Source organism: Callithrix jacchus, chromosome 12, assembly GCF_049354715.1.
Source record: "Callithrix jacchus isolate 240 chromosome 12, calJac240_pri, whole genome shotgun sequence".
NCBI lineage: Eukaryota > Metazoa > Chordata > Mammalia > Primates > Cebidae > Callithrix > Callithrix jacchus.
In genome coordinates this window covers 24,868,580-24,891,277 of record NC_133513.1, presented here as the reverse complement: position 1 = coordinate 24,891,277, position 22,698 = coordinate 24,868,580, and the positions used below count along the sequence as shown (strand labels likewise).

Genomic DNA, 22,698 nt, shown 5'->3' with positions numbered 1-22,698 from the left:
TGACTACTTTCCAAAGAGTACAATAGGGAAAGGGAGAAAAGAAAAAAAAAGTACTCTACAGTGGCGAGAGCTGGGAAAAACGACTACAGACAGGCGATCAAGGCTAATGTCATCAGTGGTGAGTCATGTTGATAGCACGTCCTTGATTTGATGTGTTGAGAAGGACATTTTACCTTGGTGGACTTCCTCTGCCAAGCCCATCACCCCTCATGTAATCATGAGCAAAACAGCCCAAGGCAAATTGAGGGATATTCCACAAAATCTCTAGCTAGCACTTCTCAAAACTGTCAAAGCCATCAAAAACAAGGAAAGTTTGAAAAACTGTCACAGTCTAGAGGAACCCAAGGTGACATAATGACTAAACATAATATGGGATCCTGGATCAGAAAAAGGATCTCAGGGAGAGACTCAGGAAATCAGAATAGGCTATGACATTTAGTTAATAATAATGTGTCAATAGTGGTCCATTAGTTGGAACAAATGTATCATATTCATGCAAGATCTTAACAGGGAAACTGTAATGACAGGGAAAATGACTGTGGGCAGGAACTCTATATTATCTTTGCAGGTTTTCTGTAAATCTAAAACTATTCTAGAATAAAAAGTTTATTTAAAATGTGCTATAATCTTCTGACTCAATAATTTTAGTTTTAGAAAACTATTATGAGTGAGTGCAAGTATTTAATAACGATGTGTGTGTGTGTGTGTGTGTGTGTGTCATTTTGGGAGCAAACCAAATACCCAATAACTGGGGATTAACTAAATAATTTATGGTAAATTATGCCATGAAATATTATCTAGTCACCAAGTGATGGAGTAAAATATCTGATGTAGGAAGGATGATCATCATATTTTAGTAAAGGAATAAGTACATTACAAAAAAATGTAGACTATCACTCCATTTTGGTAAAAACAAGGGCTAACCAAACAGAATAGAAAATGTACACATACGTACTTGATGGGGTTTATCTTTGGGCTAAGAGATTATAAAGATAGTTATTACTTGTACCTTTCAAACTGATTTTAATTTTCTAAATTTTCTATAGTGAGTAATGCATTGCTTCTGTAATAAAAAAGAAAAGCAATTACACACACATGCATGCACACACACACACACACACACACACAGAGAGAGAGAGATTTTGAAAGAAAAGAAGATACAGGTCTCCAGGCCCAGGCTGAGGACCCTCACTTAGGCCACTGTGACAGCAACTTGGGGTACGATCCAGTCTTCCCCCCTTTCTCAAGGTCACTAAAACAATGCAGAAAAATCCTTTTTAGAAGATTTTCTTGCTGACCACGTCTAGGAAACAGAACGAAGTGGCTCACATGGGGTGGAGAGATTCTGGAACATCACAGAGATCTTCTACCCACAGCACTCCCTCCCCATCCATCACTTATGCTTCCATTCCTAGGTGACTCTCAGAGGTCTGAGTTTCAGAGGCTGCAACATCTCAGAGCTAAGCTGCCTAAATTCTAGCTCCAAAGAGCTCTCTGTTTGCTCAGGCTGTCGAGTTTGGAGGACATTTCAACCTGCCTGGCAGGTAGTAGGTTCTCAACAAACACTTGGTGAGTGAGTGAGAGAGTGGGTGGGCAGGTGGATGCATCCTCTGTTCAGCTTGTTCTGAGTCCTCTCTTGTTTGCAGTTCTAAGGTGAGAGGGTTTTGATTATTGTTTTGGAAGCTCTGCTCCTTGCAGTACACCAGTTCTCCCCCTAGGATCCCCAGAGCAGCTTCAAAACAAGCTGTTGCCCAAAATTCTTATTTAAATGGGTCTGGAGGAGGGGGACAGACATCAGTATTTTTTGTTTTAGAGATAGGATCTTGCTCTGCTGCCCAGGCTGGAGTGCAGTGCTGCAATCATAGCTCACTGCAGCCTCAGACTCCTGGCCGCAAGCCATCCTCCTGCCTCAGCCTCCTGAGTAACACAATCTTGTGACCCCATGCCCAGGTAGTTTTTGTTTCTATTTTTTGTGGAAACAGTTATCTCACTTTGTTGCCCAGGCTGGTCTCAAACTCCTGGGTTCAAGTAATCCTCCTGCCTTGGCCTCCCAAAGTGTTGGGATTGCAGGTGTGGGTCACTGCACCCAACTAACATCAGTACTTTTGCACCCCTCAGATAACCTCCTGTGAGCCAGGACTCAGGATCATTGCTTGTGGCTACACTCTCAGCTCCTGTCCCTGTTTGAGGGACAATTACAGGTCAGTTCCATTTGCAGACCCATAATGACTGGCAGGCTCAACATAGATAATGAAGCCCTTTCTGGCCCAGGGCATCATCTTCTTGGGACTTCAGTAACTCACATAGGCACCAAGCAGCCCCTCTCTCCTTCCTTTGCTGGTATTTTGAGAACCCTAGTTTTATAATAGCAAGTTAATTCACTTATTCAGACACAGTAGTAGTTGTCAAGTACACCAGAGAATGAGGAGGGTTAATTCTTTAACACTTTTACTTAAGAGAAGAGGGGGAAAACATATTATGGGGGAGTCTGTAGTCTTGAAATATGAGCAGGATGAGCACACATCTCAGCAAGCCCAGACCTTCCTCTCTAGAGAATGGTTCAGGAGTGTCTTTGGAGATAACGGTAGTATCGCCACAGCCCCGTGAGCAGCTTCTTTGCAGTTCTAATCTCAACTGTAATTGATTAATTTTTTGTGCACAGCTGGATGTCTGGTAAGGAAGAGGTTTAATTTTGTTTTCTGCAAGAAAGACAGTGGCTATGCAGGTCTGAAAGAGCTGCAAGTTCAGAGGACAAATTTACAGACGGAGAATGAGATGGAAAGTTGTAGACTCCCAGGGCAAACTGGATTAGCTCATGGTGTGGGCAGGCAATGCAAATCCCTAGGTGGGGTTCACCCTGAGGGTGGAAGGAAGCAGGAGGCAGGACGAGGAGTCAGGTCACAGAAAGAGAATGGCAATCGTGAGCTGGTGGACACTGGGGAGGGGGATTCCTGACCTTGTCATCCTGGGGGCAGACTTGGAACTGGATCTAAAGATCTGGACGTCTTATTTTGATGTGCTGCATCTTGTGCAAAATTGTCCTCCTTAGAGGCAGTAGAGAATGGTAGCCAAAGATGGTGACTCTGGTTCAAATCCCGGTCGACTGCTTATTAGCTGTGACCCAGGAGGGTTTCTTAACCTCTCCAAGCCTCAGTTTTTTTCATCTGTAAAATGGAGATAATCCTAATACCCCTTTGAGGGTTTTGTCTTTTTGTTTGTTTGTTGTTTATTGTTTTGTTTTGCTTTTCGAAATGGGATTTTACTCTGTAGCCCAGTCTGGAGTGCAGTGGCACAAGATAGCTCACTGCAGCCTCTATCTCCCAGGACCACGCAATCTTGCCACTTCAGCCTCTGAGTAGCTGGGACTACAGGTGTGCTCCATCACATTCAGCTAATTTTTAATATTTTTAGTGGTGATGATGTCTCACTGTGTTGCCCAGGCTGGTCTCAAACTCCTGGCTCAAGTGATCCTCCTTCCTCAACCTTCCAAAGTGCTTGAATTACAGACATGAGCCACCACACTTGGCCTTAAAGCTGTTTTAAGGATTTCATCATTTAATGTATGAAACATATTCAAAATAATACTTCATCCATAAATTGCAAAATCACCCAATAACAACTGAATGGCAGTTGTTTTTATTATTAACACCTTGAAGAGTAATGGCAGCCTAGCTAGAAATTGCACTGTCTCTGGAGACTGAGATAAAGCTGCCATCAGCACCAGGAGTAGCGAGTTGAGAATGTATTTGGGGTTTCCCTGGCCCAGTAGGTACACCATGGGGCATACTTGGTAGCATGAAGCCCCATTCTGAAGCTAGGATCTCAGTGGAAGTTATGATGTACCAGAGCCTCCAGGAAGCACATCTGGGTTCCAATTCAGGCTGCAAGTCTGAAGAAAGCTGGACTGAACACTTTGGAGCCCAGAGTGACCTGGAGACTTAGGAAGAGAACCAAGGTGGGAGAGATCAGACTTCTTGCTGAACTGGCAGGTGGGGGTCTAGGACTTGGCTCTGAGGGACACTCCTGAAAATTCATACTTTAGCACAGACTGCAGGGGTAGACCGTCCTCCCCAATGTGGCTGGAAGGGCAGTTACCATGCCTACCCAACACCACTTTATCCCCAGTGCTTGACATCTACTGAACACTCACTATCTATCATTAGGAGGAATGAATGAAGCACGGTTCTCAAAGTCCTTTTACATCTCTGATCTCATTTAATTCTCATAGTAGCTCTAGGGACTATGCAGGCCAAAAATCCTTTTTCTAATTTTGCTAGGCAAACTATCACAAGACTCTTGCAGCAGGCAAGTTTCCAAATTTCATTCCCCTATGATCCCTCACGGTTCTTTCTACAACATGTATCTTCTAAAATATCTTATTTGTGCTGAGTACAGTGGCTCATGACTGTAATCCCGGCACTTTGGAAGACAGAGGTGGGAGGATTGCTTGAGGCCAGGAGATCAAGACCAGCCTAAGCAACATAGTGAGACCCTGAATTATCTTTTGTTTGTTTCTGTTAGCAGTTAAGGGCAATATGGTTTCATCACCATCGTCCACCTAGACTTTGTGGAGTGTGTAAGTCACTTGACCTCCTTGCCAAGCATCCCCTGGCTATAAAGACAATTATTTCCTCCACTGCCCTGGAACCTGGACCTTCTGCCCATGAGAACAGACAGATTTCTCTCTCAGCCCATGGGCAGCATTAATGAACAGCGGCTGGGGACCCCGAGGCCTTGGCACAGGCGACTCTGCTGTCAGCAGGAATGGTGTTGTGTCCCTATGTGTTGGCTGATTCAGGGATTTCTCATTCCCAAGCCAAGGGGAAACTGTCCTCACTGCCTGGAGGGGAGACGTTCTGGTGCCTTCTTCCAGCATCTTCTCTAAGCTAAGAGTTTGCAGATAAGCAAAAGGAAGCAATTTTGCTGCTATGTAGATTTTCTTTCTTGTGCCTGCACCTACGATCAGGTGCACAACACCATGTTTGTGGGAAGAATACATCATTTCAGAAGCAGCAGATTTTCTCAGAAGGGAGATAAGGTGAGAGCAATTTCCTATGAAAACACATTCTTGCAGCCAAGGAAGTGGCTGGAGGAAGAGGATGGATGGAGACAAGAAACAAGGGGATTGGAATGAGAAACAGTTCATACATGGGTCTAGAAGATTCAAGTTTTATTTATTTATTTATTTTGTCCATAATGTTTTCAATATGGATCCCAAAACCAGATGCTGGGTGTTGGAGGGCGAGAGGATTTCCCCTTGCTAAGTGTCCCTTGGCTGTTTCTGCAGCACTCGAGAACATCTGCTGACTAATGCTGGGCAGATAGATTAGCCTCTCTGGTCCTCAGCTTGAGAAAGCTGAAACTGAAAGGGAACCATATCCAAAGAACAACCAAGTCTCAGTTTCAGCCCATTTCACTGCCAGTTGTAGAGGGTATCCCTAGAATGTTATTACTAATACTAGCGTAGGTTTTGAGGTGTGCAAGTGATGTGCTTTTTATTTTTATAAATGAGGGCAGGCTCTATTGTCACTCAGTTGCATTCTGACATACTTTCTTAGATGGGAAGGGGAAAAGTGAAAAACCTTACTGTTATCCATTTCTTAGATGAGAGAACTGATGTCCCTGAGAGTTCAAAGGAGTTTGTTCAAAGATTTACAGCCACTAGGTGTAGAGAGGCAAGATTCAAATGTAGGCAGTGTGGTTCCCAAGTCCATGCTCTTTGCTGGCTGTCAAGTAGAGGGACAAGGCTAAAGAGAACCAGAGGATGAACATCAGAGTTGGAGGACCCTTGAGGTCACCTAGTCCCATTCTCTTTTTCTGGAAAGAAAACAGTGCCCCCCCACCCCAACAAATATTTATATAAGGGTGCAGAGTAAGTTAGGGGCAGAGCTGAGAAGAGCTAAGCTTCTGACTCTCCCAACAGAGAAGATTTCAAATAATTCTTAACAGCTCTAGGACCTTGAAATTCAAGGAACAGTAACTTCTTGGCTTAGGTGGGAGCCCATGTCCTCAGTGGCTCAGATCTGAATGACCATGTCTACGCAAACCATCATCCAGATGTTCCCAAGAGTCAGATGCTCCCAAGAGTCAAGTGTCTGTGACAGAATGGACTCAAGTGATTGGAAAATGCCTTCTCACTTTCTCTCTGCTGCCTTTCCAATCTCATCAAATTCCTTCCTTTGGTTTTCTTTCCAGCATACTGGTGTTCACATCATCTCTGTTCTTTCCTGTTCCCCATTCTATCTGGGGGAGTTTAGGCTCTTTTCCCTAATCCATGTCATTTTTTTCAGAATAATTTTTTGGTTCATTTCGGCTTTGATTTTACCCAAATTTCTTAGGACTGACTCAAAGGAAAAAGCATTTTGTTAAAATAGCTGCGTTGCTTTTAAACAATTTGTCCTCCTACTCACTTTTTCTTTTTGGAAGACAGAAACTGAATATAGATTTGTGGGAGAGAGATAAAGAGGGAACCGGAGAAGAGGAGTAGAGAGGAAGAAGGGGAGAGGGAGAGAGTCTGGGTAGAGGAGATGGGAGAGAGAGGAGGAGAAAGAGAAGAGACGGGGAAGGCAGGACTGGAAGGAATTCGAGCTCCAGGGATGATGATGCAAGGAAACTAGTATGAACCCTTTTCCAATTCGGGCCATCTACAAGCAACGATTGAAGACCAGGCTGTCTTTATGTCAAAAGGGTATCAGTGCCCAGCACCCTGCTGATCTAATGTTTCTGATATGGAATTTCACTTAACAAAGGGAAGGAAGGTCCCTCTCCAGCCCCCTAAAGAGGCCCTTGGGGAAGCCAGTGGCCTGAACCCAGAAGGAACAGGTACTCAACACAGGGATTCCTGCTGACTCCGTTTCTCCATTCATGACTCCCCCTGAGGAACGATTGAAAAATGGAGCTGTTTGGCACAGTGGGACAGTACATGCATATTCAAATCCCTCCCTTCCAGCGCTAAACTTAGCTGCCACCTTGCTCATCCTGAATGTCTTCCTCCTCCGCCTGCCCGGTTATCCGCTCCACCTGTGCCCAGAAGCCAGTCTCATCTGTTACCCTAACGTCCTTACCTCATCAATAACCACCCCTCACTTACCTCAATCTCTCTCCCCCAACTGGCTCATCCTGAAACAAACTTGCTCCATTCTGCCTCCCTTCAAACTTCCATCCTCTGTAACCCCTTCCTTCACCCCATACTGTCTTCAGTTTCTCATCTTCCATTCATTTCTTGACATTAATAGCTAACACTTAGCTTGGCTTTCCTGCATGCCCCTGTTGAATGCATCTCATGTGCACTAATCCACTTAATCCTTATCCCAGCCATATATAGATGGTGCCATTATTATCACACAGCCAGTAAGTGGGTAAACAGGTCTTGAACCCAGGACTCTCTGACTCATGACACCATGCTCCTAACAATTTGGCCCATAATAATTGCCTTCCACCCACACAGTTTTTCTCAGAAGAATCCTGAAGTGGCTTTTCATTCAGCCCCAGGTCCTTACATGGCCCCCTGTCTTCTTGCTCTCAATAATATTGTTTCTAACCCCACTTGATTTTTTTTAAGCCTATGTGGTCCATACTCAATTGGCAGGATAAAAATCACTGCACTTGAACGTTTGTTGGACCGCACAGTCTTTAAATGCATTGTCACATGGTAGTTGCCAGAGTATTGTTGAGAGGAGCAATATCTGGTGAGGGTTGTGGGATGTGCAAGTCCCTACTCTTCCAAGTATTCTGAGTACCCCTCCAGATCAAGCCAGAGCAGCAGTGATGACGCATAGTGTTGTAGTCACCAGCAACAAACAACAACAACATGGCCATTGAGGGCTAACTGCATGCCGAAACTAAGCTAAATGCTTCATCAGTCAAACCTCATTTGACTTCCATAAGAACCCTGTGAGGGAGTTGCTGTAACTTTTGCCCATTTACAGAAGAATACGCATTCAAGGAAAGTGAAGTGACATGCCCAAGGTCACCTGGCTAGTGAGTGGCAGAGCTAGGATGCAACCCATCCTTCTTTCAGGCTTCCAAGGACAGTGCACTATTGCTTTGGGGAGTTTGTCTTCTTCCCTCATTGAAGACACCATATCTTATTATGTGACACATCATCCTCTTAGGGAGGAAGCCATCCCTAGCTGATCTTGGTACCAAGGAAAGTTGTGTGTATCTACATGTTCTAAATTTGATTTTATCTAGTATGTATCACACACTTGCTAAGTAGGAAGGGCTGTGATAAACACTTTACATATATTCTTTCACTCTACTTTCAAAAGCAACCCATAAGCTGGGTGCAGTGGCTCAAAACTGTAATCCCAGCACTTGGGGAGGCCAAGGTAGGAGCACCGCTTGAGCCCAGGACTTCAAGACCAGTCTGAGGAACATAGCAAGACCCCATCTCTATCTAAAAAAATAAATAACCCATGACTATAATTTGTATCCCCATTAGAGGTGAAAACACTCAAACTCTGAGACATTAAGTCATTTGTCCAGGGACACATCTTAGAGTCTGCTTGCCAGCTTGGGTCAGCCTGACTGCAATCTGCTCGGCCACCAATTTTTCCTGTTTTCTAAGCACTGCAGATATGCAATGAACAGGCTTCCCTTTGTGAAGGGGCTGCAAGGAAGCTCAGTTTACAATCAACCTTAGGAACTGCTCTTATCAGGAATGTAGTTCATTGTGGTGTGCATGCTCAGCATCATGTTTGGGTTTGCTTTGTCTCCATGTTTTCTTCCTTAGTCCAATTTTTAAATTATCTGATTTTGTCTTATTTTGTATAACTAGATTCCCTTTCTAATTCTTTCTGGAACAAGATGGATATAAAGAAACAAACAAATAAATAAATAAATAAAAGATTGGTATAAATCGACAAATATATGAAATGTTTGATTCAAAATTTTAATTCATAATGTTGACTTTGAGTGTTACAGTAGAGTTTCTGACATAGTTGGTATTCTCTATCTATGATGGTCTTTGTCCTAACCTCATGCCTGCCCTGCTGAGGCCCAAGCCTCTGTAATACTCCAGGACTGGGCTTCCCACCGTTCTTAGCTGCTGCCCCAAATCTTTCTTCCAAGTTGAGCTTTCTCTCCTAATAAGTGATAGTCAACATTATTGAATAATTTTCATATTTTTAGTACTGTTCTAGGGCCTTTTATAAGAATGAACACACTTGATCTTCACAGCAATCCTATCAGATAGTGATTATTCCCATTTTACAGATGAGGAAACTGAGGTACACAGGAATTAAGTGAATAAGGTCCCACAGGTAGTGGATCTACAAATCTAGGCAGTCTTGTGCCACAGCTGTGTGCTGTGCTACCAACAGTTAGGAGGGCAAATGGGGTACCTTCATGGACTACCCCAGAGCATCTCTCAGAGTGAACCCTGTAGGGAGCTGGAACAGGGATGGAGACACAGGCACGAAGGGCTCCCTGCAAGTGGGTGGCCACCCATTGTGTTGATGGCTCAGACCCACAAGCTCATCAAAACCCTCTGAAATGCAAGGCTCCTACTCCTGTCAAATTGAACCTGCTTTGCAGATTTCAGTTTCAATCCTGCCAACTTGAAAGTTTTAGCATTTCAGCTGTTTCAGAATTATAAAAGCCTACAAAATGCTAAGGTGCTTTTTTTAGAGTTTAAAAAAATGTGTCTTTTCCCCACCATCACATAACAATCTGAAGGGATTTTTTTTTTTTTTTTGCAGATTCTTGCCAAATGTGTATTTTTAAAGATTGCATTTGGCCAAAGACCAGAAGTGGAAAATCTGAGAGGAACGTTGAGGAAGTTCTAAGGCGAATTCATCCAGGAGGAGAGGGGAAGCTCTTTCCTTTCTGCAGAGCCCTGGGTCATTTGGGAGGGATGCTGTTTACTTCTGCTTTCTTGCTACCTTTGTAGACAGTTTCCTTAAGATACTGACACTTCAATTGGGCGGCCTAGAAGGCATCTGAGCTGCATCCCTGGCCATGAAAGACCACGCAAAGCTTCCGGTTGGGTAACTGTCCTCAGAAGCCAGATGGCCCCATGATGGAAAAAGTCACCCTACCCTTTGGGTCAGGCAAGAGATCAATTCTCACTAATTAAGTGTCTGGTGTGTGTGTGTGTGTTTATGTGTCACAGACTCTCTCCCAGTGTGAATCAGCTCAATCATCATTTTGCAGTGTTTCAGCTTCAGATTGCAAACATCCACCAACAAATGGGAGCCTTGCTTTCTAACGAGCTGGGGATGTGTGGAAAATAGAATCACTCACACTAGTAGTGAGCCGCAGATGTTCCATGGAGACAGCAGGCTGTGCCAAGCACAGACAGTATGTGTGGCCATGAGACAGGATGCAGAATCTTGCCATGAAAGTATTGCCTACAGAGCCCAGAAGATGAAGGCGAAAAGACAGTAGATATAAAATCTGTTTTCTTTTTCCCAAGGCCTGGCCTTCCATACAGTTGCATGACACCACATTTAGAAATGGTTCAGGAAGCTGAATGTTTAAATTTGAATAACTGCCACCAAGGCCTTCACTTCCAAAGCAAGGAGGAGAGATACTCCTAAAGAAGGAGAAAAATGTGGGTTCAATTCCCAGGTCTAATACTTACCGAGTGCCCTTGTAACCTTTTGGGACCTCAGGTTTCTCATCTATAAAAGGGACTTAACCTATTGGGTTGTTGTTAGGGTTAAATGAGAGAGTGCAGGTGAAGCTGATGGCACAGTGCCACTTGTAGATGCTCAATAAACAGTAAGCTGTCATCATCATTGCCTTTGTCACCATCACCATCACCATCATTTCTAGCTCCGTGATCCTAGCAAAGGTATCCCAGTGCCGCTAAGTTTCATTTTTCTCTTCTATAAAATGGGAATAATTATGCCTATTTCACAGAGTTGAGTTAATGTTTATTAAATTCCAGGTTAGTCCCTAACACATAGTAGGTTTTCAATAAATGTGAATTTATTTTCCTTCTCCCCTTTTCAGCTCTCAGCCTTACTTACTTACTTTATTTCCTTAATTTGCTTATGTTTTGGAAAGACTTGGTTTCCTTATGTTGCTCAGGCTGGTCTCAAACTCCTAGTCTAAAGCAATCCTCTTGCCTTTGCCTCTCAAAGTGCTGGGATTACATGCATGAGCTCACTGTACCTGGCCTCGATCTTACCTTAAAACACTATTGAATTTAATTATTGAGAATCAACCTTTGCTTAATGTTATAGAGGTCTCCTCTCAGGACCTGTGAGCCAAGAGGCATAGACATTGACCTGTCCCTAAAGAGATGATTATGCATTTTCAGGTAAGACAAGACATTGGGTAGGATGGTTCTGTTGCCAGGGAGACCAAGAGTCTTGGAGAGTCTCAGGAAAATTGATCAAGGTTTAACAAGTTGGTTTCCTACCCAGGTCATTCTGACTCCAGAGTCTATACCTTTTTTTTTTTTGCAGAGTCTTGCACTGTTGCTCATGTTGGAGTGCAGTGCTATGATCTTGGCTCACTGCAACCTCCACCTCCTGGGTTCAAGTGATGCTCATGCCTCAGCCTCCTGAGTAGCTGGGACTACAGGTAGGTGCCACCACACCTGGCTAATGTTTGTATTTTTAGTAAAGATGGGGTTTCACCATGTTTTTCCGGCTGGTCTCGAACTCTTGGCCTTAAGTGATCCACCTGCCTCAGCCTCCCAATGTGCTCAGATTACACATGTGAGCCACTATGCACAGCCCAGAGTCTACACTTTTCATCTTGTTGCCTATGACAAGAGAGTGGGGAAAGGCCAAACCAAGGATTCCCAGTGTCTCTTAATTGCTTCAGTTTGTTTAGAGAAAGCAAGAGAAAGAGAGCGGGAGAGAAAAAAGAGAGAGAAGCTGCCTTCTGAGTTGTTTGCAAGAGCAAGCAAGCATGCCATCCATGGTGTCCTGGGGTGCCCATGAGCTCACTCAGTTCTTTCTGAATAGGGAGGGTACCTCCTGGAGGTCAGCCTGGCAGCAAGGACCTTGCACAGGAGCTTTCCTCCTTCACAGTAGGAGGCAAGGTGCAGCCCTGCCTGGGGCTCTCATGAAAGTCTCAGCGATGATATCCTTGGAGGAAATCCCACACAGTGGTTAAGAGCATAGGTCTTGGACGCAGGCAGAACTGGCATCAAATCCCAGCTAAACCACCTATTAGTTGTGTCACATTGAGCAAGTGACAAACTTTTCAGGCCTCAGTTTCCACTTTTGTAAAATGAGGATGGTAATAGCATCTATCTCTTACATAACCATGAGAGTAAGACAGAAAACGTGTACTTAAAGTACTAGTGTATTACCTGGGTGGGACTCGATAAATGCCTTTGTTACTGTTTTTAATGTCTTCTAGGGGCCAGCATGGTGATGGCAATGGAGGACACTACTAGGAACGATGGAAATTCGAGGGGCTATTTGTGCTTCCAATCCATTCTAGGGGATCTCTTTTCAAAGCAAAATGTTTAAATTTGTATATATGTGTGTATGTGTGTGTCCTTTATTTAATAATTGAGACATCTGCCTGATAATCATTCCTCTTGCTACAATCTTATAAGATAATAACCTGTTAATATCTATTAAGATTATAACCCCATACCCTTATTGATCCAGCAATACTGCTTTTGGTAATCTAGTCAGAGAAATAAAAGCACTAGTATATAAGGACATGTGTTGTCATGTAACATGTAACAAGAATGACAATGACAGCAATTAAAATTGGAAAAAAATGAATGCCCATGAACAAAGGCGTGGCTGAATAAACTGAAGTGATTCCAATCTATGGAACATTACATAGCTATTGAAAAAATCAAGTTAGGAACTGCTTGAGCTCAGGAGTTCAAGACCAGCCTCCGCCACATGGGGAGACCCCATTTCTACCAAAACTACAAAAAAATAGCCAGGCATGGTGAGATGTGCCTATGGTCCCAGCTGTTTGGGAGACTGAGGTAGGAGGATTGCTTAAGCTTAGTGGGTGGAGGTGGCAGTGAGCTGAGATCGCACCACTGCTCTCCAGCCTGGGTGACAGAGTGAGACCCTGACTCAAAAAAAAAATTCAAATTAGATTTGCAGTACCTATAGACCTAGAAGGAGAGCCATGATGTATTAAGGGAGAAAGGCAAGTGGCAGGCTAATATCGACAGTGTGATTTTATATATATATAAAATATTCAATTAGATATATAATTATTTATTTTACACTTTAAAAAACTTTTTTATTATTATTTTTAGAGACAGGGTCTCACCATGTTGTGCAGGCTAGACTTGAACTCCTCCTGCCTCAGCCTCTAGAGGTGTGTACCATTTTGTCTGGCTTTGATTCAACTAAAAAAAAAAAGCAAACGATGCCCCTTCTCCTATGCATGTGTGTGTGTTTGTTTTGAGGGTAGAAGAGGAACACATTTAGAGTTAACAGTAGTTACTTTGGAAGAGCATGGGTTGGGGCAGGGTGAGAATAAAGCAGGGGATAGTGTTTCTATTTTTGGATAGTTTCACTAGTTAGAGTAAACAGCTTCCTCTTATAATCTTTGAAGAGGGAGCTTAAACAATCTGTGTTTGCAATTATTTTAAAAAATGATGTTAGTAACCTTGTGATATTGGAGACCACATAACTAAGAAAGCATTTTCCTCATCAAACTCCCTGAGGGGAGGGGCCACATCTTTTCAGTTTTGCATGTCCAAGACCAGCACAGTGCCTTACCCAGAGTAGGTCCTAATAAGTGCGAATCACAGGAGTGAACCACATTTACTCAGCTTGTGTTAGGGAATGTGGTTTTTCACTGAACTCAGTGAACCTGAAGTGAGGCCACACTCTGGTGTCTCTTCTGACAGTGATAATGTTCAGCTAATTCTTTTTATTTTTTTGATGGGACTCCCACAAAACCAAATTATAATTCCTGTGTATGTAAGGCAAGACCACTAGATGTTTGGCTAACTCTTTACTGCACTTTTACATCCTTGAACTTTTCCCCTTAAATGATTTCATCAATGACTTGCTGGGAACTGAAATGGCAAGCTAGTTAATCACATTGGCAGATGATACTTATCTGTGAGGTCTAGTGACTTCACTGGATAGTAGTTAGGATCCCAGAAGGACCTCTTCACATTAAGGCCATGCCAACCTCAACAAGATGAGATTTCTAAATCTAGGTTAAAAAAATCCCAGGAGCAAAAACGTATTGCTCATAATGGCATTTGGTTGGCTGCCTTCAAACTGCTCTTCCAAGATTCTTAAAAAATACATTAAGAAACCCAAGAAAGAGATGAAAATTCAAAGCCTAAAACATAACTTAATGGCACCATTTTGGAAGAAATGACACCAATTATGAATGCAGTTGGAGACAAGTTGAGAAAATAGAGAAAAAAAAGACAGATTTGGAAGAAAATGCATTATAAGCAATCACACTATTTAACCCTAGACTAAAACATTTTTACATTTCTATGAACAAAAATGCTAGAAAAAGGCTCAAAAGAGGCAAATAAGATGTGAGAGAAATTGTCGAAGAACTACTTCCAAAAAAGCCCCAGGCCCAGAGGGTTTTATATGAAAATTTTCATGCTATTTAGTCTATTTCAGAGCATTGAAAATCATTTCAGCAAGTTACCACAAGTCTGATTTCAAACCTTAACAAAAATAACACACAAAAGACAACATTTCATTGACAAGTATATAGAAAAATCCTAAATTATATGTCAGCAAATCCACTTCAGCATTACACCATCAAATACAAAATATGCTCCAAAAGTAATTATTACAAGAATGAAAGGTAGAAAGACTAATATGAAATCCATTAACATAACTTATCCTATTTATAACCCAAAGAGGAAACAAACTTATAATCTCAATAACTATCAAAAGATGTAAACCTTCATGCAGAGGTAAATTTGATGTGGATAAATTGTTTCATAAACAGCTGAATTTACAGTTTACATCTTTGAGGACAACTTTGTGTCCAAGTTCTTGGGACTCTCGTGTCTGCCTATAACAATCACAAAAGTAAAGTAATGAGGTGGTTTCACACGGTGGTTCACACCTGTAATCCCAGCACTTTGGGAGGCTGAGGCGGGTGGGTCACTTGAGGTCAGGAGTTCGAGATCAGACTGGCCAACATTGGGAGACCCCATCTCTACTAAAAATACAAAAATTATCTGGGTGTGGTGGCATGTGCCTGAAATCCCAGCTACTCGGGAGGCTGAGGCAGGAGATTCGCTTGAACTAGGAGGTGGAGGTTGCAGTGAACGAAGATTGTGCAACTGCACTCCAGTCTCAGAGACAGAGCGAGATTCTGTCTCAAAAAAAAAAAAAAAAAAAAGTCATGAAGAAGCACCACAAGTGGATACGTGTGGGTGGAGGATGAGCCCGCAATAAGCCCGGTATGACTCTTCAAGCTGTGTGGCCTCCTAAACGTTTACTAAGCATTCAGGCCACATTACTGCAGGGCCAGAAAGGGCAGGCAGAGGATTCTAGTCCCTGTTCCACTGTTTAATTCATGTTTGACCTAGAGCAAATCACTGAACCTGAACCTCGATTTCCTCATGGGAAAATGGAGATCATGCTTCCAGGTCCAGTCTCCTTTATAAAGTTGTGGCGATGAAAAATAAAGTCATGTTTGAAAGCTTGCTGTAACTGAAAACTGCTGAGTTACAGTGGACATCTGGTAACCCTACCCTAACGCAAGATGGTGTCATAGAGTAGTGGTTTAGAGCCTACACTCTGGTGAAAGGCTGCCTGAATTTGCATAGTGGCTCCATTGTTTACCATCTGTGGGTTTTTGGAAAGGTTACAGTCACCTCTCTCTGCACCTGCGTTTTTGTTATGTACCAGCTGTGGGTCCTGGGCAAGTTAGCTCATTTTGTTATAGTTTGGTTTCCCTCATCATTAAAAGAGTGATACAATAGCACGTATCTCAAAGTGTTGTCATGGAAGCACACCAAAAAAGCATTTATGCTGGTCAGAACATGTAGCAACGGATCAATAATTGTTGTCATTTATCATCATAATTATCTTTGAGGATCTATGCCCCTCCTGCTCCGAGATTAAATCACGTGACTCAGGCTTAAACTAATCAGCCTTTTGGGACTCTGCAGTGATTAGTTCAATAATGGACATGTGACCTAATCAAAGCCAATAAAATACAATGACACCTTTGCCTGCTGGGAAAGAAGCTCATGCTGTTATGGTGGGTTCAAGAATGTGGCCCTCCTGGTCACAGTGGTCATGCCTGTAATCCTACCACTTTGGAAGGCTAAGGTAGGAGGAGGATCACTTGAGCTCAAGAGTTGGAGAACAGCCTGGGCAACATAGCAAGACCCCTGTCTCTATGAAAAAAATAAAAAATAAAAGTAAAAAAGATTAGCTGGGTACGGTGGTGTGCGGCTGTAGTCCTGGCTACTCCAGAGGCTGACGCAGGAGGATCACTTGAGTTCAGGAGGTCAACATTTCAGAGAGCTGAGATTGCACTATGCACGTTAGCCTGGGTGACAGAGGGAGACCCTGTGAGACCCTGTCTCAAACAAACAAACAACAGCAACAACAACAACAAAACAGAATATAGCCCTGGGAGCTGCTGTTCCCCATCTTGAATTTCTGAGTATCCCATCCATTACTCTGAAATGGGGTCAACGGAGAAGAAGCAGAGGAAACAGTGGTGAAAGATAAAATGTCCTTGTGAATTTGGCCCCCACAGCCAGCCATAGCTTGATTATTTCAGTATATGAATGAATAGGGCTTTTTCTCTCTTTTTTTTCCCCCTATTCTTAAGTCAATTAGAATTTAGTTTTCCATCACTTACAATAATAATACAACCATATTGTTGTTCTGTTGTTCTATTGTGACCTCAGACAAAATGTTCCCAAATTCTCCAGAACAAATCTGGTCTGTTTTTGTTTGTTTGTTTGTTTTTTGAGACAAGGTCTTGCTCTGCCGCCCAGGTGGTAATGTAGTGGCTCAATCTTGATCTCGACTAACTGCAACCTTTGCCCCCCAGGTTCAAGCAATTCTCATACCTCAGCCTCCTGAGTAGCTGGGATTATAGACATATGCCATCACACCTGGCTAATTTTTGTATTTTTAGTAGAGACAGGGTTTCATCATATTGGCCAAGCTGGTCTCAAACTCCTGGTCTCAAGCAATCCACCCACCTCAGCCTCCCAAAGCTCTGGGATTACAGGCATGAGCCACTGCACCTGGCTAGGTCTGGTCTTGTTATTAGCATAAGCTCAGCACCTAGTACATTTTTCATCCCCAAACAGTGTGTGGTCACACAATTACGAATGATGATCCTTCACCCGAATGATGGGCATTTTAAGGACGAAAACAACACTGCCCTTTTCCAAATTATGGTTGAGAACACAGGGCTAGAAACTAGTCAAGAGCTTCAAGCAGCAGCCCTAAGGCTGGAATGGAAATTAGCCAGAAACCATCATTTCAAATTCTAAAGGTCACCATTTATGAAAGGATACTTTAATGTTCACTCAAAACCAGATGACAAGTCAGAAATGGAAGGAGAGGGGACTGAAATAATGGTTACGCACAACTGGCTTTCCACGACCCAATAAACTCTATCTGTGCCTAATTAGACTGGCAGTGACCTCCTGATGTTGCATTCAGACTTTTAACATCAGTTCATCTGTCACACGGAACCTCAGCTAATGGCCTTTCACCAGTTGCCTCTGTTAGAATTAGCAGTGGTTGGAATGTACACGTTTGACTGTTTCCTGATCAAAAAGGTATAGCTCCATATATATGGAGGTAATTAGACTAGATATCCCTCATGAGTTCTTGGGCAGTGCATTCAGTGGCCCTTTTAACAACCCTGCTTTAATGTTACAAACGTAGCTGCAAACTCAACACTTTCAAAACCAGACTCACCTGGCACTAAGCTTTTCATCCTAAAGGCCATCACTGTCCATCCAAAGGTTAAAGGCAGAAACCCAGAAGTCCCCTGAGCTCATTCTCCCGTACCTTTACATGCAACAGTCAGGAAATTCAGTTGATTCCAGCTTTCAAGCATCTACCAAAGTGATGGCGAATGAGTCCTTATTACTGCCATCTCCCTAATATGAGACTCTATTATTGCTATGGAATTATTGCATTAATGTTTCTTAACCAGTCTGCAAATATTCCTCAGTTGGGTGCAGTGGGTCACGCCTGTAATTCCAGCGCTTTGGGAGGCCAACGCAGGAGGACTGCTTGAGATCAGGAGTTTAAGACTAGCCTAGGCAACATAGTGAGATCCTGTCTCTACAAAATAATAATAATAATAATAGTAAACAAAATCAGCCAGGTGTGATGGTGCACCCCTGTAGTCCCAGCTACTTGGAGGCTGAGGTGGGAGGATCAAGCCCAGGAGGTCAAGACTGCAGTGAGCAGAGATTGCATCACTGCACTCCAGCTCAGGAAACAGAGTGAGACTCCATCTCAAGAAAAATAAAAATAGGCTGGGCGCATTGGCTTACGCCTGTAATCCCAGTGCTTTGGGAGGCCAAGGCAGGCGAATCATGAGGTTAGGGGTTCGAGACCAGCCTGACCAACATGGTGAAACCCCATCTCTACTAAAAATACGAATATTAGTTGGGCATGGTGGTGCCCACCTGTAATCCCAGCTACTCAGAAGGCTGAGGCAGGAGAATCGCTTGAACCCAGGAGGTGGAGGTTTCAGTGAGACAAGATTGCGCCACTGCACTCCAGCCTGGGTAACAGAGTAAGGCTCTGTCTCCAAAGTAAGTCAGTAAATAAATAAATAAAGCTATTCCTTTTCCATTCCCCAGTCCACGTCCCACACTTCAGCCAGAATGAGCCTCAAAAATGAAAACCTGATTACATGAGATCTTTAATTTTCTATTTTAATCTTTCCAAAGGATCTCTGTTGTCCCTAGAATAAAGTCTTGCTTAACATGCCTCCCAAAGATCTGCATGACACGGTCCCCCTCTACTTCTCCAGTCTTGCCATTCTCCGCACTCAGCCCACCCCTGCTCTGGCCATTACTCTATGTTTTGGCTTCTTTCCTACACTCTCTTTATGCTCCATCTAGCCTGCAGACCTTGGTACTTGCTGTCCCCTCTTCCTGGAACACCAACCCATCCCTTCATCTCTCTAACTTTTGTTCATCTTTCAGCTCTTAAGAGTTGTAATTTTCCTTTTGGAAGATATTTCTCCATCCAAGGAAGCAGCTTGGTAGGTAAGAAGGAAAGCCATGGAGTCATATCATTTGAGTTCAGATTCTGTCTCAGATAACAGCTCCATGTGTGACCTTGGGCCAGTTACTTAACCTCTCTGTGCTCAAGTTTTTTAATCTGTAAAATGGAGATAATAAGGGTTGTTAAAAGGATCAGATGTGATCTGGCACATAAACTCTCAAACAGTGTTAGATACTATTATTATTTTATGTAATGCATGGATGTTCCCCCAAGACTCTGTCTTTGGTCCTATTTTCTCACTTTTCACAGCCTCATTGGAAGCTCTCATTCACATCCAAGATTCTGCCTTTTACCACTGATGATTTCAAAATGTGCATTTCCCATATTATACCTCCTTCCACATCATACCTCCTTCCACACTCCTAGAGTCTTCTCTCTCTAAAGTTATTGCAATACCCACTGGCTTATCTCCTGCTCCCCTCTTATGTCTCAAAAATCTGTTTCTGCCTGGGACCTGACCACACTTAGAGATACCAGTTAGCTGGGTGCTGTGGTTTATCTCTGTAATTCCAGAAGCTTCCTTTGGGAAGCCAAGGCAGGAGGATCACTTGAGCCAAGGAGTTCGAGGCAACTTTGGGCAACATAGTAAGATTCCCCATCTCGGTTTTATAAAAAGTAAATAAAAATACATACATCAATTTAGATCCTGTTGCTCCTCTGCTTAACACTCTTCAATGGCTTCCCTTTAGCTTTTTTTTTGAGATAGAGTCTTGCTCTGCCACCCAGACTGGAATGCAGTGGCGCAATCTTGGCTCACTGCAACCTCTGCCTCCTGGGTTCAAGTGATTCTCCTGCCTTAGCCTCCTGAGTAGAGTAGCTGGGATTATACAGGTGTGTGATTTTTGTATTTTTGGTAGAGATGGGGTTTCACCCTGTTGGCCAGGCTGTTCTTGATCTCCTGACCTCAACTCATCTGCCCACCTGGACCTCCCAAAGTGCTGGAATCACAGGAATGAGTCACTGCACCTGGCCCCCTTTACCTTTTGATCAGGATTCTCAACCTCACTACTCTTGACATTCGGGACTGGGTAATTCTGTGTTGTAGGGGCTGCCCTGTGCATTGCAAGGTGTTTAGCAGCATCCCCGATCTCACCTACTAGATCTGGTAGTGCTTTTCTGATCCCTCAACCAAAAATGTCTCAGACACCACCAAATGTTCCTGTCAAGAGTCACTGCCTTAGTATAAACTCCAGATGCCTAAAGATAATCTTCAAGGTCATTCCTAGGTTACAAGCTGGTCCTGCCAGGCTGGAGTCAGTTCCACCCAAACCACATGGACTGAGGACAGGGTGACATGACAACTGCCCCCAAAAATAAGAACACTGTTACCAGAAAAAGGAGGTATGGATGTGAGGTTGGCCAAACAACAAACAAACAGACTAAAACATTCACGGCTACATACCACAGCCTCCCTTCAAGTGCCCATATCTCCATATCCAGGAACCAAGCCCTGGCACTGGCCAAGAGAAATGTTTGTTGAGTGATTGCCCACTAGACCCTTTCCCCAAATTCTCCAACCTCACCCACAGTGTGTTTAATTATAGGTTAGAAGGTGGACAATGTATACATTTAAATTCCCATCCACCAAAAACCTGGTAAAAAAATCTCAGTTTTTCTGCACTTTGCTTCATCTCACATACAAAGAATATCACCACAGATCTCAGCTCTTTGTGGAGTGGTGGCTAAGCTTTGTTGGTGTTCGTGAACAAAGACACAAGATGCTATGAATCCTCCAGGCTCTGTCTAACTTTACACCAGCAGGGTTGCATTTTAATCAAAGACGCCTCTTTCAGTGCCTGCTGAAATCTCATGTTGCCTCTTACATCCCAGTGATGGCGGAACAATGACTTAGCTTAGCTGCAACTGAAGAGGAGTCAAAAAGATACCAGAACCCACCGAGGGACTGTTTCATTTCTCACTGGAGAAGAAAAGACAGAACTAGAAGGAAACCTTCTGACGAAAGTGTGGAAATAGCTCTTTGATTTTCTCTCCTAAGCCATCTGAAGTTAGTCAACAGAATTAAAATATAGCTGTAGCAGGGGCTGTCAAATTTTTTGGTCTCAGGACTCCTTTACACATGTGTAAATTATTGAACTTTTCTTTATGTGGGTTATATCTATTTAATATTTCCTATATCAGCAATTAAAACCCCCTTAAATCTTAAAATATTTATTTTAAAATTCATTTGAAAATAATGACAAACTCAATTGCATGTTAACATAAATATTTATATGAAAATAACTATTTTCCAGAACAAAAAAGTTTTACACTTTTGAACATTTCTTTAATGTCTGGCTCAAGAGATGAGAGACAGATTCTTACATCTGCCTCTGCATTTGATCTATTGCTCAATGTTGTTAGAGTTGAAGTATATGAAGAAAGTCTAGCCTCACACAAGTTAAACAAGTAGAGTAGTATTTGAATAGCATTTGAAATAACTGTGACTATTCTTTGATACTACACCAAAACTCGACAAGTGGTAGTGTCTTAAAGACTAGTTGCAATGTAGAATCTGAAACCATGTTAACGTTTCATGCTCTGCTACATGAAAATCCGTTTTTCTAATCCTGCACATTGAATGGGTCTTTTAGCTAGGTATAATTGTGTAACATCATGCATTGGTCATTTGGAAAGTATTGTTTCATAGAGTTATGCAGGTCTTCTAAATTTGGCACATTTCATTATACAGTATAAAAACAAATCACATTGGCTCACACAAGTTTTCCAAAATCATAATTATCCCTTGAAACCTTGAATTTTTATCCTTGGCAACAAATACTGTCAGTTGCTTTCTTTGAAGTGACAGGCTCACTTAGCTCATTATTGAGAAAATGTCTGCCAAATACCCAAGCCTGAATAACCATAATTTACCTGTCATTCCTTCAAGTAAATATGGTGTTTCATGGAAAAAAGCAGCTAGTTCAGCTCGCAACTCAGTCACACAAGTGCCTTTGCCTGAGACCACCAGCTTCCCCTGGCTGAGGTGTTCAAAGCATAGTTCTCATTTGGTTACACAGACCGTATAAACCTAGCACTCAAGGTTGAGATTTAATAAAATTGATTCTTTTTCTATGGCTTCATCAGAGACATTTTTAAGTGAGGCTAGCATTTTTCCCCTTGTGAGTGAGTGATAATGATGAATACAATCAGTACTGAGCCACAGCCTTCCTTTGCAGTAAAGCTCCAACAGTTTTACCTACCATTGTTTTTGCCTCACAGTGCAAATTTCAACACAGTGAAAAAATCCTATCTTTTTTTTTTTTTTTTTTTTTTTTTTGAGATGGAGTCTTGCTGTATTGTTCAGGCTGGGCTCAAACTCCTGGGCTCAAGTACTCTTCCCACCTCAGCTTCCTGAGTAGCTGAGATTACAGGTGTGCACCACGATGCACAGACATTTCGTATTATTATTCTGAAATAGTTTCAACCTTGCCAATTCCTTAAAAGGATCTTAGGAAGTGCCTCTTTTATCTCAGGAAATGAAAGACCACCCTTTGAGAATGTTGAGCTATGACATCAGGATTAAGGACATTAG

The 22,698-nt window shown here is 42.7% G+C and overlaps 1 protein-coding gene across 1 annotated transcript in view; it reads right to left on the bottom strand.

The window, feature by feature from the left end:
* CACNG3 (calcium voltage-gated channel auxiliary subunit gamma 3) overlaps positions 1-22,698 on the bottom strand; it is a 104,910-nt gene that overhangs the window by 62,258 nt on the left and 19,954 nt on the right. The gene's annotated exons all lie outside the window — the stretch shown is intronic.